This window comes from Pristiophorus japonicus, chromosome 9, assembly GCF_044704955.1.
Source record: "Pristiophorus japonicus isolate sPriJap1 chromosome 9, sPriJap1.hap1, whole genome shotgun sequence".
NCBI classification, from domain to species: Eukaryota; Metazoa; Chordata; class Chondrichthyes; family Pristiophoridae; genus Pristiophorus; species Pristiophorus japonicus.
The window spans coordinates 205,856,007-205,871,533 of NC_091985.1; the positions used below are offsets into that span (position 1 = coordinate 205,856,007).

The 15,527-nt window shown below is 49.4% G+C and overlaps 1 non-coding gene across 1 annotated transcript; it reads left to right on the top strand.

Moving 5' to 3' along the window:
• The first annotated feature begins 7,858 nt into the window (after positions 1-7,858).
• Positions 7,859-7,972, top strand: LOC139274469 (U5 spliceosomal RNA). The gene has a single exon (XR_011595527.1). It is a non-coding gene; the product is annotated as a U5 spliceosomal RNA (small nuclear RNA).
• The last annotated feature ends 7,555 nt before the right edge of the window (positions 7,973-15,527 follow it).

Consider the following 15,527-nt stretch of genomic DNA (forward strand, 5'->3'; position numbering starts at 1 on the left):
TGCAAGAGCTGTGGAACAATGGGGCACCTCTAACGAGCTTGCAAACGAGCTCCAAACTCTGCAAAACCTGCTAACCACCTCGTGGTAGAGGAAGATCGGTCCATGGTGGATCAAAGCAATTTCGAGCCTCAGAGAGAGGAGGCAGATGCTGAAGTACACGGGTGCACATATTTTCGACGAAATGTCTACCTATAATGCTAAACGTAAAATTGAATGGCTTACCTGCAGCCATGGAATTGGACACTGGTGCAAGCCAATCAATCATGAGTAAAAAGATGTTTGAGAGACTGTGGTGCAACGAGGCATTCAGACCAGCCCTGAGCCCCATCCACACAAAACTGGGAACGTACACCAAAGAGCTTATCATCTGCCCTGGGCAGCGCCATGGTCAAGGTCACCTACGAGGGCACAGTGCATGAACTGCCACTCTGGATTGTCCCAGGCGATGGCCCCACACTGCTTGGAAGGAGCTGGCTGGGCAAAATCCGCTGGAACTGGGATGACATCCGAACGCTATCACATGTTGATGAGGCGTAATGTACCCAGGTTCTTAACAAATTTCCTTCCCTTTTTGAGCCAGGCATTGGAAACGTTTCTGGGGTGAAGGTGTGGATCCACTTGGTCCCAGAGGCATGACCCATTCACCACAAGGTGCGAGCAGTACCTCACATGATGAGGGAGAGAGTGGAAATCGAGCTGGACAGGCTGCAATGCGAGGGCATCATCTCCCCTGTGGAATTCAGTGAGTGGGCCAGCCTGGTTGTTCCAGTACTCAAAAGTGATGGCACGGCCAGGATTTGCGATGATTATAAAGTAACTATTAATCATTTCTCGCTACAGAACCAATACCCACTACCTAAGGCAGACGACCTATTTGTGACGCTGGCAGGAGGCAAGACATTCACCAAGCTCGACCTGACTTCAGCCTACATGATGCAGGAGCTGGAGGAGTCTTCAAAGGGCCTCACCTGCATCAACACGCACAAGGGACTATTAATCTACAACAGATGTCCATTTGGAATTTGGTCGGCTGCAGCGATCTTCCAGAGAAACATGGAGAGCCTACTCAAGTCGGTACCACACATGGTGGTCTTTCAGGACGACATATTGGTCACGGGTCGGGACACCGCCAAGCACCTACAAAACCTGGAGAGGTCCTCCAGCGACTGGATCGCATATGCTGCGGCTGAAGAGGTTGAAATGCATCTTCATGGCAACAGAAGTGGAGTTTTTGGGGAGAAAGATCGCGGCGGATGGCATTCGGCCCACAGATGCCAAGACAGAGGCTATCAGGAACGCACCCAGGCCACAGAACGTCACGGAGCTGCAGTCGTTCCTGGGACTTCTTAACTATTTTGGTAACTTCCTACCGGGGTTAAGCACCCTTTTAGAGCCCCTATATGTGTTATTGCGCAAAGGTGAGAACTGGGTATGGGGAAAAAAACCAAGTAATTGCTTTTGAGAAAGCCAGAAACATTTTATGCTCCAACAAGATGCTTGTATTGTATAACCCATGTAAAAGACTTGTGCTAGCATGTGACGCATCGTCGTATGGAGTTGGGTATGTATTACAACAAGCTAACGTTGAGGGGAAGTTGCAAGCTGTCGCCTATGCTTCCAGGAGCTTGTCTACGGCCGAGAGGGCCTACAGCATGATTGAGAAAGAGGCATTAGCGTGTGTGTTCAGGGTAAAGAAAATGCATCAGTACCTGTTTTGCCTCAAATTTGAGCTGGAAACTGATCACAAGCCCCTCACATCCCTGTTCTCTGAAAACTAGGGGATAAATACTCATGCCTCAGCCCACATACAAAGGTGGGCACTCGCACTATCAGCGTATAACTATACCATCCGCCACAGGCCAGGCACTGAGAACTGCGCGGATGCTATCAGTCGGCTACCATTGCCCAACACGGGGGTGGAAATGGCGCAGCCCGCAGACTTGTTGATGGTCATGGAAGCATTTGAAAATGATAAATCGCCTGTCACGGCCCGCCAGATTAGGACTTGGACCAGCCAAGATCCTCTGCTGTCCCGAGTAAAAAACTGTTTACTGCATGGGAGCTGGGCCAGCATCCTAGGTGAAATGCAAGAGGCAATCAAGCCATTCCAGCGGTGAAAGGACGAGCTGTCCATTCAGGCAGACTGCCTGTTGTGGGGTAACTGAGTAGTGCTGCTAAAAAAGGGCAGGGAGATTTTAATCTCGGATCTCCACAGCACACACCCGGGTATGGTAATGATGAAAGCGATAGCCAGGTCCCACGTGTGGTGGCCCGGTATCGACTCTGACTTAGAGTCCTGTGTATGGCAATGCAGCATATGTGCTCAGTTGAGCAACGTGCCCAGAGAGGCACCACTAAGTTTGTGGTCCAGGCCCTCCAGACCTTGGTCAAGGATCCATGTCGACTATGCAGGCCCGTTTCTCGGTAAAATGTTCCTGGTGGTGGTGGATGCTTTTTCAAAATGGATTGAATGTGAAATAATGTCGGGAAACACCATCACCACCACCCTCGAAAGCCTGAGGGTCATGTTTGCCACCCACGGCCTGCCTGACATACTGGTCAGTGACAACGGGCCATGTTTTACCAGTGCCGAATTTAAAGAATTCATGACCCGCAATGGGATCAAACATATCACCTCGGCTCCGTTTAAACCAGCCTCCAATGGGCAGGCAGAGCGGGCAGTGCAAACAATCAAACAGAGCCTTAAATGAGTAACAGAAGGCTCACTCCAAACCCGCCTGTCCTGAATACTGTTCAGCTACCGCACAAGACCCCACTCACTCATAGGCATGCCCCCGGCTGAGCTACTCATGAAAAGGACACTTAAAACCAGACTCTCGCTGGTTCACCCCAACCTGCATGATCAGGTAGAGAGCAGGCGGCAGCAACAAAATGTAAACGATGGTCGTGCCACTGTGTCACTGGAAATTGATCTGAATGACCCTGTGTATGTGCTAAACTATGGACATGGTCCCAAGTGAATCGCGGGCACGGTGATAGCTATGAAGGGAGTAGGGTGTTTGTAGTCAAACTAGACAATGGACAAATTTGCAGAAAGCATCTGGACCAAACGTGGCTGCAGTTCACAGACTGCCCTGAACAACCCACAGCAGACATCACCTTTTTCAAGCCCACAACACACACCCAAAGGATCAATGACTACACGCCAGACCAGAAAATCAAATCCATCATGCCCAACAGCCCAGCAAGGCCTGGGTCACCTAACAGCCCAGCAAGGCCAGGCTCATCTAGCAGCCCTGCAGGGCCAACAACATGCCAGCCCAGCGAGGGCACAGCCAACACACCAGAACAGACATTTATACTGAGGCGGTCCACCAGGGAAAGAAAGGCTAAGCATGGGCAAGGAAACCTCCTACTGATTACCACCTACCACTCTCCCTCAGCTGGTGAATCAGTACCCCACTATATTGAACACCACTTGAAAGAAGCACTGAGAGTAGCAAGGATTGATTGAGTCCTGAAGGACATAGCTGCCAGATTGGGCCTGCGACACAATCATCACAGCCCCAGGAGATAGCTGCAGGGGTTTCTCAGGGCAGTGCCCTAGGCCCAATCATCTTGAGCTGCTTCATCAATGACCTTCCCTATGACCATCGTAAGATCAGAAGTGGGAATGTTTGCTGATGACTGCACAGTGTTCAATGCCATTCGCAACTATTCCAATAATGAAGCAGTCCATACCCACATGCAGCAAGATCTGGATGAGATTCAGGCTTGGGCTGATAAGTGGTAAGTGGTAAGTAACATTCACGCCACACAAGTGCTATCTCCAACAAGCCAGAGTCTAACCATCATCCCATTGGATAGGTTAGGTGAGTGGGCAAATGCATGGCAGCTGAAGTATAATGTGGATAAATGTGAGGTTATCCACTTTGGTGGTAAAAACAGAGAGACAGACTATTATCTGAATGGTGACAGATTAGGAAAAGGGGAGGTGCAAAGAGACCTGGGTGTCATGGTACATCAGTCATTGAAGGTTGGCATGCAGGTGCAGCAGGGGGTTAAGAAAGCAAATGGCATGTTGGCCTTCATAGCAAGGGGATTTGAGTACAGGGGCAGGGAGGTGTTGCTACAGTTGTACAGGGCATTGGTGAGGCCACACCTGGAGTATTGTGTACAATTTTGGTCTCCTAACCTGAGGAAGGACATTCTTGCTATTGAGGGAGTGCAGCGAAGGTTCACCAGACTGATTCCCGGGATGGCGGGACTGACCTATCAAGAAAGACTGGATCAACTGGGCTTGTATTCACTGGAGTTCAGAAGAATGAGAGGGGACCTCATAGAAACATTTAAAATTCTGACGGGGTTCGACAGGTTAGATGCAGGAAGAATGTTCCCAATGTTGGGGAAGTCCAGAACCAGAGGTCACAGTCTAAGGATAAGGGGTAAGCCATTTAGGACCGAGACGCGGAGGAACTTCTTCACCCAGCGAGTGGTGAACCTGTGGAATTCTCTACCACAGAAAGTTGTTGAGGCCAATTCACTAAATATATTCAAAAAGGAGTTAGATGAGGTCCTTACTACTAGGGGGATCAAGGGGTATGGCGAGAAAGCAGGAATGGGGTACTGAAGTTGAATGTTCAGCCATGAACTCATTGAATGGCGGTGCAGGCTAGAAGGGCCGAATGGCCTACTCCTGCACCTATTTTCTATGTTTCTATGTTTCTATTACCATCGCCGAATTCCCCACCATAAGCATCCTAGGAGTCCATTGACCAGAAATTTAAATGGACCAGCCAAATAAATAATGTGGGCAACAAGAGCCGGTCAGAGGCTGGGCATTCTGCGGCAAGTGTCTCACCTCCTGACTTCCCAAAGCCTTTACACCATCTACAAGGCACAAGTCAGGAGTGTGATGGAATGCTCTCCACTTGCCTGGATGAGTGCAGCTGCAACAACACTCAAGAAGCTCGAAACTATCCAGGGCAAAGCAACCTGTTTGATTGGCATCCCATCCACCACCTTAAACATTCACTCCCTCCATCACTGACATACTGTGGCTGTCATGTGTACCATCTACAAGATGCATTGCAGCAATTCACCAAGGCTTCTTTGGCAGCACCTCCCAAACCCACAACCTCTACCACCTAGAAGGACAAGGTCAGTAGGCGATTGGGAACACCATTACCTCCAAGTACCCCTCCAAGTAACACACCATCCTGACTTGGAAATATATCGCCGTTCCTTCATCGGCGCTGGGTCAAAATCATGTAACTCCCTCCCTAACAGTACTATGAGAGTTCCTTCACTACCTGCAATGGCATCAGCGACCTGAAAGACTTGCACGGGATTTGGACCAGCGCCAGATCCAGGTCACCATGAAAGTGGATGCCAGCAAAACCATCCTGCACCCCACCCCCCTCCAGCTTTGCCATCGGAGGAATTCGGGGCTACATGGTGTACGCTGGCCAACCCAATGTGTGCTGGACCTGCGGGAAGGCAGGCCATGTGGCGGCAAGCTGCAAAACTGTCATCTGCCGAAACTGCAAGAACAAAGGCCACCAGACAAAGGACTGTAAGGAGACCAAGTGCTGCAACCTCTGTGGTCTGGCTGGGCACCTTTACAAAAACTGCCCCAAACACAGCTTCAGCTATGCGCAGGCAGCAAAGAACATTGCACGAGAGGAGGAGGAAGCTGAGGAACACAACGCTCCAGAGGAGACCTACACCCTCCCTCCGACCAGTGCCCTGAGCAAAGAAGCAATCGCCCTCGTGGACTCGGAACAAGTCAGGGAGGAAGAGAAGCCTGCTACGGTGAGCTGCGAGACACCAGCACCCAGCAGTGAAGCTCTCCCCCAGCGCACCGAGTCCAGGAACGAGGAGACAGCAGATGATGAAGCGGGATGGGAGACCGTCAAGAAAAAGGCCTACAAGCGTAAGGAGAACAGGCAAGCAAGGGCCCCTGCGGAAATGAAAGGGAAGAGGCGGCTAACGTCCACAACAGACAGCAGCGACGGCAGCTCGTCTGATGATGAAAGGCGAGACAAAGCCCCTCACTACCGCCACCAGAACAAGAGGCAATACGCCAACCCACAGCCACAGATGACTGGGAGCAGTGAAGTGACCAGCACAGCCCCGCTCCGGAAACCCGGGAGCAGCGAAGCACCCAGCGCACACGAGCTCCGGAACACCGGGAGCAAAGAAGCGACCAACACAGACCAGCTCCGGGATAACGGGAGCAGTGAAGTGCCCAGCACACCCCACCTCCGGAATACCGGGAGCGACGCAGCAATCGCAGCACACCAGCTCGAGATCGCTGCGACTGATGAAAAGAGGGAACCACCAACACCCGGCGAGGACAGTGCAGAGGACATATCAGTCTTTCTGACAACACTGCACCAGTCCCCTGGTCGAAACACTCCCACGGTAGAGGACGACCAGTGCAAGGAAATGGCGGACGAGACTGTCACCCATCTCCTTCAGGATCGCGCTTTTGCAAGGCAGGTTTGGAAAGAGATGCAGTGGTTGCTGTCGAGGTTCATCCCAAGCAGCTCCGGAACACAGGACTCTGTGCTCTACGGGCTGTTCCCAGGGACACACACCGAGACAGACATCACCTGCTGCTGGAGGGCCATCAACTCGGTCAAAGACGCTCTTTGGTCTTGCTGAAACTTGCTGGTTTTCCAGAGCAAGGAGATGACCATGTCTGCGTGTTGCAGACTGGCGCAATCCAAGATCCAGGATTACGTGCTGAGGGACGCACTTAAAATTGATGCAGTCGCCGGAAAGGCACAGTGGGGAAGGGCCACAGTTTAAAGCCCTTCTGCCACGGAAAAGCTGGAGGCAGGAATCAGTATAAAACCCCCCTCGGGCTGTATTTGTAATTTACTTTTTGTGTACATGGAGCGCCATGATCTGTAAACACCTATGTAGTGCCATGTACAATGCAAGGTCTGTTGCGAAATGCATGTTGAAAAGAAAAATGTAAATGTACCGTCACCCATTCCGTGTACTGTATAGTGACACATGAAATGTAATTTGTTTGAATGTACTACAATGTATCCGTATTGGACCGAATTGCACTAGAACTGGAAAACAAGGAAATGTAACGAACGGAACTGCCGTCAGCACCCAAATAATAGTGTATGGGATTGCTGACCGCAGCTAAATGTATTGAAATGCCTTTGAATATACTGTACAGATATTTTTTTATTAATAAAGTATATTTTGAAATAAAAAAAACAGTGCAAAGAAATGTATCTAACGGAACTGCCGTCAGCACGCAAATGTAGTGTATGGGATTGCTGACCGCAGCTAAATGTACTGAACTGCTTTTGAATGTACTGTACAGATTTTTATATGAATAAAGTATATTTTGAAATTTTAAAAAAGTATTCAGACCAATACATCAACAAGTCTGGTTTATATAATTGAAATCAGTGAAATGGATACTAGACGTGGACAGTGCACGGCTCTGAGCTCTGTGTCTGCTCTCATTGTGTTAATGACTTCCTGTATGAACTAAAACACGTTTGCTCACTAGCAGAAACCGCACTGATCCAAAATGTTTACCTTAAGCTTCAAACACACCGAGAGAGAATAAAAACCCGAAATAAAGTTGTACCGAAGAATTGGACACGTCACTGTAAACCCAGCCCACACAAAGCTCAAGCTCATTTACATACCCACAATGTCCTTCATAATACTTAGCAAGAAACCAAAATAAACTTCAGGTTTAACTGATTTTCACGGACACTGAAGTTTTCAGTTACTTTCCCTCGCGCTGTATTGATTTGTAGTAATATATCTTTTCTAGAAGTTAGTTCTAGCGGTTCAGCACAACGTTAAAGAGGCAAGCCGTCGCTTGGGGGCGAGGAGCTGCGCGTGAATAATTAGTACACTCTGGTTTGTCTTCAGATCGTATAAATCTTTCGCCTTTTACTAAAGATTTCCGTGGAGAGTAACGTTCAGAGTTTTAATTAATTTTTCGAGGCCCTGCTTTTGTTGGGCTGTCTTATTGTTCAAAAACAGACTGATCTTTGCATTATGTAGTAGGTGTGGCTTTATACAGATTGCGATAACTACTGATGATTTGGTTATTTACTTGTTGTAGTTGTGAATGTCGTAGTAAAGCACTTGTTTGTGGGAGTTAACTTGCCCACCTAGGGGTCGCCAGCTTTCAGAAGAATCGTAAAACTCCAGATCCCGAACTAAATCTTGGAGCGTGGGAAGATGCCTGTGTGTGGATTTTTTTCACGTGTGGTGGTCTTTGCACACCAGCCACCACACGGGCTTGACAGAGCTAAACATAAGAAATAGGAGTAGGTAATACGGCTCTTCGAGCCTGCTCCGCCATTCAATAAGATCATGGACTCAGCTCCACTTCCCCGCCCGCTCCCCATAACCCCTTATCACTCAAGAAACTGTCTATTTCTGTCTTAAATTTATTCAATGTCGCAACTTCAACATCTCTCCGAGGCAGCAAATTCCAGATTTATAAGCCTCTGAGAGAAGAAATTCCTTCTCATCTCTGTTTAAATGGGCGGCCCCTTATTCTAAGATTATGCCCTCTAGTTCTAGTCTCCCCTATCAGTGGAAACATCCTCTCTGCATCCACCTTGTCAAGCCCCCTCATAATTTTATACGTTTCGATAACATCACCTCTCATTCTTCTGAATTCCAATGAGTAGAGGCCCAACCTACTCAACCTTTCCAAATAAGTCAACCCCCTCATCTCTGGAATCAACCTATTGAACCTTCTCTGAACTGCCTCCAAAGCAAGTATATCCTTTCGTAAATATGGAAACCAAAACTGCACGCAGTATTCCAGGTGTGGTCTCACCAATACCCTGTATAACTGTAGCGCAGTTTTAATCAATGGGTGGGAAACTGAAAGCTTTCTGATCAGATCTGGAGTCAGGCAAGGCTATCCTCTCTCGTCTCTCTTGTTTGTGTGTTGTATCGAGCCCTTTGCCGGGTCCATCAGGAAGGATGCGGTCATTAGAGGGTTGATGATCCCAGGCAGCGGAGGCGCTCAGGTCAAGACCTCCCTGTACGTGGATGACGTGGCCATCTTTTGCTCAGATCCGCAGTCGGTCCGCAGATTGCTCACAATCTGCAACCAGTTTGAACTGGCCTCGAGAGCGAAGGTCAATCGTAGCAAAAGTGAGGCCATGTTCTTTGGCAACTGGGCCGACCGATCCTTTATCCCCTTCACCGTTAAGCCAGATTACCTGAAGGTGTTGGGAATATGGTTCAGAGCGGACGGGACGTGCGCCAAAAACTGGAAAAAGTGTATCGCCAAAGTTCCATGGCAGGAAAGAACCTGGTCATCAGGAGTGAGGTGCTCTCGGGTTTGCTGCACATGGTACAGTTCTGGCCCATCTCTCGCTCCTGTGCCACGGCAGTCACCCGGGCCGTCTTCCACTTTGTCTGGAGGTCCAAAATGGAACGTGTCCGCAGAGACACAATGTACAAATCTCTGGACAGTGGAGGAAAGGATGTTCCGAATGTGGCCCTCATCCTGATGGCCACCTTTGTGTGCGGCTGCATCAAGCTGTGCACAGACCCCCAGTACGCAAACACCAAGTGTCACTACGTGCTGAGTTTCTACCTGTCCCCGGTGTTGACTGTCCACCTGTCCTTCATGGAAAAGATTTTCACAAAAAACCCCTTTGACCACAAGGCCATAAAACCGTGGTCAGCACGTAAGGTCCTGGACGCCCTACGAAAGAAGCAGAGGGTGGACCCTGTCGGGTGGTTCCCTGAGCAGACTGTCGAACTCGTTTGGCAGAACATCTCATCACCAGAGCTTTCACACAAGCACCATGACATAGCTTGGTTGGCGGTGAGGAGGGCCTTACCCGTCAGAGCTTTCATGCACAGCCGACGTCTCAGCAACATGGCACGGTGCCCCCGAGTCGGCTGCGGGGCGGACAAAACTGTCACCCATCTCCTTCAGGATTGCGCCTTTGCAAGGCAGGTTTGGAAGAGATGCAGTGGTTGCTGTCGAGGTTCATCCCAAGCAGCTCCGTAACACAGGACTCTGTGCTCTATGGGCTGTTCCCAGGGACACGCACCGAGACAGACATCACCTGCTGCTGGAGGGCCATTAACTCGGTGAAAGACGCACTTTGGTATTGCCGAAACTTGCTGGTCTTCCAGAGCAAGGAGATGTCCATGTCTGCATGTTGCAGACTGATGCAATCCAAGATCCAGGATTACGTGCTGAGGGACGCACTAAAAATTGGTGCAGTCGCCGCAAAGGCATGGTGGGGAAGGGGCACAGTTTAAAGCTCTTCTGCCACGGAAAACCCAGGGGCAGGAATCAGTATAAAACTCCCCTCGGGCTGCAATGGTAAACCTTTTGTATAGATAGAGCACCATGATCTGCAAAATCTAGGTAGTGCCATGTATAATGCAAGTTCTGTTGCATAATGCATGTTGGAAACAAATGTAACTGTACCCTTACTGTGTACCGTATGGTGACACATGTAATTTAACTTGATGAACGTACCACAATGTATCCTGGATATTAAGAATCGTACCTTGAAATGTAAAGTAAAGAAATGTACAAAGACTCACCGGTGGGGAAAGACCAATCTTACAATACACAGCGGGCCAGGGGAGGGCGCCAGAGAACCGCGCTGGCCCGAGGCAGGGACAGTGACCCAGCGGTGGGGAAAGAGCCCGAAGGTGTGTTGAGCCCTTACCAGCAGATGGCGCCAGGGAGCCTCGCCTGCCACAAGTGCAGTGACCCAGAGGCAGTGAAAGGCCCTGAGGGCGGATCAACCCTTATAGGGCCTGGGCTGTGCGGAGAGAGAACAATGAATGGAGGGAACATTGGGCGAGTTCCGTTGCTCCATTTGGATTCTGCTCAACCTGTTTTACTCTGTGTGCTCTGTATAGGCGCTACTTTACTCCCGAATGCGGAAAGACAAACATCTGTCCTGGAGGCTGGATTTCATCTCTTGGCTCATAGACATCCAGAGTGACCCGGCCGTGATCCCGGCAGAGTTTTCTCCGGGTTTCCCGAATCCAATATGTGGCGGAAGCATAGGGTCCAGTTACCGCCCGATATTGGGATCCTGCCTTGGGTGGGGGCGCGGCGGGGAATCTGGCGGTGAAATCACTGCAGCAATGACATGGGCAATCTGCATTTCATTTGTGAAACTTTCTGACCACAGCACTGTCTGAGGAAGCTGATTCCTCACACACTGAAGCCTCACATTCACACACTCTTCGGATTGTTCTTACTGTGTGAAATACAACACAGGACCACCCGGCCTGATGGTCCTGAGGACAGGAGGCCCACGGAGAGCACAGCCCAGGCCCAGTGGGAGGAGGTTGGCCTTGGCAGTGAGTGTCACCTCCAGCTCCACCCGGAGTCTGCTCCAAGTGTTGCTCACTCTCTAGGGGAAGAAGAACTTCCTGAGATTAGTCCTACATTTATCATCTCCCAGTGTTACCCCGTGTCCCAGAGTCCTTCTCTCACAATTTAACTTAAAGCGATGTTTCGAAGTCCCGCTTTTCCACCCACAAAGATAGATCAGAGTATTTTCTAAATGGTGGGAAGCTAGGAACTGTGGAGGAGGAAGGGGTTTTAAGTGCCCAGGCACACAAATCACTGAATGCCGGTAGACAAGGAAAAAAAGAATCAAACAGGATAAAGGAATGTTGTCCTTTATCTCGAGGCATTTGGAATACAATGGGCAGGATGTTTTGCTTGTGGTATATGGAGCCCTAGTTAGACTCCATCTAGAGTACTGAGTTCTGGACAGCACATCTCAGGAAAGAGGGGGTGCAGGGCAGATTCACCAGACTAATACCCGGGGCTCAGAGGGTTAATTTAAGAGGACAGATTTCACAAACCTGGCCTATATTACCTTGAGTATAGAAGGTTAATGGTGAACAGATTGAGTTTTTTTAATGTTAGGATAAGTTGATAGAGTAGATAGAGAGAAACCATTTCCTCTGGTCCAGAAGAAGGGTGCATAACCTTAAAGTTAGGTGCTGTGTTGAAAAACACTTCTTCACACAACGGTAGTGCAAATATGGAATACTCTTCTTCAGGCTGTGGGTCAGTTGGAGCCTTTGAGACTGAGATTGACAAATATTTGTTTGGTAAGGGTATCGATGGGAAGGATGCAGAGGTGGAGAATATTTCCGCGTTGGATGGTGCCAGCTCCAGCTCGCGGTGTTGTGCTAAATATTCGACTGTCCTGATGACAGGGGGCCCGTGGAAAGAACAGCCCAGGCCCCAGTGGGAGGTGGTTGTCCTTGGCAGTGAGTGTCACTTCCAGCTCCACACAAAGTCCGCTCCAAATGTTGCTCACTCTCTGGGTGGAGAAGAATTCCTGAGATTTGTCCTAAGTTTATCATCTACCAGTGTTACCCCGTGTCCCAGAGTCCTTCTCTCACAATTTAACTTAAAGTGATGTTTCGAAGTCCCGCTTTTCCACCCGCATAACAATCTTTTTCCGAGCTCCTTCCAGCATCTCCTTTTCAGTTTGTGAAGCCCATGTTTCCCAGTCTATCTCAAACCTCAGTCCTTTGACACCAGCATCAGCCTTTGCCACTTCCCCGCACTGCCTCCAGTGTCTGGAGGTCTCCCCAGTGTTTTGCAGATAACGAGCTGTCCAGAAAATGGCCAGGACCGAGCAGACATCCCTCTAAACCTCCGGAGGCAAATCTCCTCGCAAGGAGCAACCTGCCGAGTGGTGAGAGAACCCCAGGAGCGGGGGATGGAGGAGTATAAACAGGGACAGCGAATAACAATTGTGCTCCCACTGTGAGGAGCCAGTGTCTCAGAGACTGTGAACAAACTCTGTCCCAGTGTGAGGAGCCAGTGTCTCAGAGACTGGGTGAGACTGTGGATACACAGTGTCAAAATGTGAGGAACCAGTGTCTCAGAGTCTGGGTGAGACTGTGGATACACAGTGTCCCAGTGTGAGGAGCCAGTGTCTCAGAGACTGAATGAGACTGTGGACACGCTCTGTCCCAGTGTGAGGAGCCAGTGTCTCAGAGACTGAATGAGACTGTGGACACGCTCTGTCCCAGTGTGAGGAGCCAGTGTCTCAGAGACTGGGTGAGACTGTGGACACACAGTGTCCCAGTGTGAGGAGCCAGTGTCTCAGAGACTGGGAGCAGGAAGTGTTCCTGGAACCAGTCTGAAGTCCTGCTGTGAAATTATATCTGGACCAGGCCTGGCTCGGATGATCTTCCCTCTCCATTAGTGCAGAACTGCCAGCAACAAAGATCTGAAATATTTATCAAGCAACATTTTAATCCTAATTCCAATTTCATCTTCTCCAGTAATACATCATTGAGAGTCGGGAATAAGGAATGTTATAATCTTTCACACAAACATTCTTCCATTAAGCAAACGCCAAAGATGTGAATTAAATTTGAGCTGACAGGTTGTGTTTCCCATTCTGTGAAGGAGTGGCCTGCTCTATCCTCAGACACTCCGGAGCTGCCACCGTTCCATGTTTTAGAATCAAACAGAACCCATTGTCTCACCGGTTACATCAGTTGTCGCCATGGTCCACATGAAGGAAGTCCGAAGGACTGCCCCGTGTCTCCCCGCACTGTACAGAGGGGACATGTTGTGCTGGGATTGGTAAGCTCCATCCCTCTTGCTTTATTATCTCAAAAATTCAGCGTCAGTTCTTTATATTATCGGCCCACACCACGGAAAATACTACTGACCCTGCAAATGGGGCACTAAATCCCCCTGAGAGAGACCACAATGGGGCTGGTGTGGGGCATGAAACCATATTGTACTGGGAGGCTCTCTGAGTCTGTGTCTAAGGCCCATGTGCTGCCTTTGGCCGATATTACAATGGGGCTGGTGTGGGGAGTGAAACCATGTTGTATTGGGAGGCTCTCTGAGTCTGTGTCTGAGGCCATTGTACTGCCTTTGGCCGATACTACAATGCCATCCCAGCACAGTGTTAGAGTTTGAAAATTACACCCCGGGAGATGCTGGGTAGATTCAGATTATTGCAGAATATAACTGGAGCCAGTAAACTCAGAAAGCCCACCAGTGGGTGAAAGCCCTTTTCTCCGAGCTGTAAAAATGAACATTCCCTGCTGGAATCACCGGCCATGGCGGGGAGAGTCTCAGCTTTGCTCAGAGTGGCCGGAGATCAGTGAATTCGGCGAAGAGAGTCTCAGAGCAATTGATCCTGGTGCTGAATTTCCACCAAGTGACACCGGACCTCAAGGTCCCATTCAACTGTGGACAGACTCCAAGAGCTGTTCTCATGTGCTCTGATTCTCTGGGACTATGCCTTTGTGTATAATGGTCTGTCGGGAATGTTTCCTCTCTTTAAAGAGCCGTGATAGAATCCTTCAGTGTCTTGCACTCCCTCCGTGGTCTGTGGGGATCTGCAGACGGATCCTCTGCTGGGATCCAGTTTGTTGTCTCACGGGAGCAGTCACACCAGCAAGGCATCACTCCCAGTTTTACTCCTGTGCCCTCAGCCCCACAGGTTTAACTCTATGATCAGTAAGTTCTGGAATCTAATCCTTTTTAATCAGTAATATTTCTCTATTTGGAGTTCCAGCTCCGACTCCCTCCCCTAGTTTACCAGGAGTTCACTGATCAGGTGTCCCTTCATTTCTTTGCAAAGGTTGTTATTTTCCCATCCTGTGATCCCGGGTCTGCAGCAGAGGTCACGGTACATGGTTATTAAGGAACAGACACCAGATTAGAAAGTGTGTCATTCTATATCCGCCCTTCTGTCTGTTTCCTCTGCCTCACCCAGCTGTAAGAGCGGGGCGTATTTGCACTTCCAGGGGCACAGCCGTTGGTCAGTTTTACCCTCCTGCCCATAACACAATTATTCTCAGACCATTCATCAAGTTCCCTCCAAACTCACCGGGTCTCTGGCATTACAATGTGGTACAATACACACAACAATGCCTTGTTATTATCTCATGTGTGTCCTTAATGTGGACCGTTACAACCCAGAATAGACGGCAGTTATACCTGATCTGGGCGGCTGGGATTGCTGTTTATATTTGTTAACATTGCACTGGTACACCGTGGCTGCAGTGTGTACCATCTACAAGATGCAGCAACTTGCCATGGCTTCCATCACCTAGACCTGGGCTGGGCAATTATATGGGCCGAAGAGCCACTTAACAAGTTTTGTTGAGCTGTTGAGGGCCGCCCACCAATGTTGGTCCTGAGGTGCGTGGCCGCACGGTTAGCAACAATCGCGCGGTCCCGCGCAGGCCCCTCCCCACCTGTCGCTGGAAGAGACACTGCGCATGTGCGGCAGCCTAATCTTCAAGCAGCAAATTTAAAGGGACCGTGTGCGGAAAAAAATTAGAGGGAACATTTGATCAACATGAACATTGCATAAACATAAATCAGATAGTAGTCAGATGCTATCTTACATACACAACATGAATTCGATACTGCCTAGAAATTAATCAAAGATAAAAGTTGACAATGTTGCGGTATCTTCTGGTCTCTGTAAATCAGTGCTGTGAAATAGAACTGTAGCCTCTTTAGAGCCTGTATCAGCTTCAATTCCCCACTTCACTCATCCTTA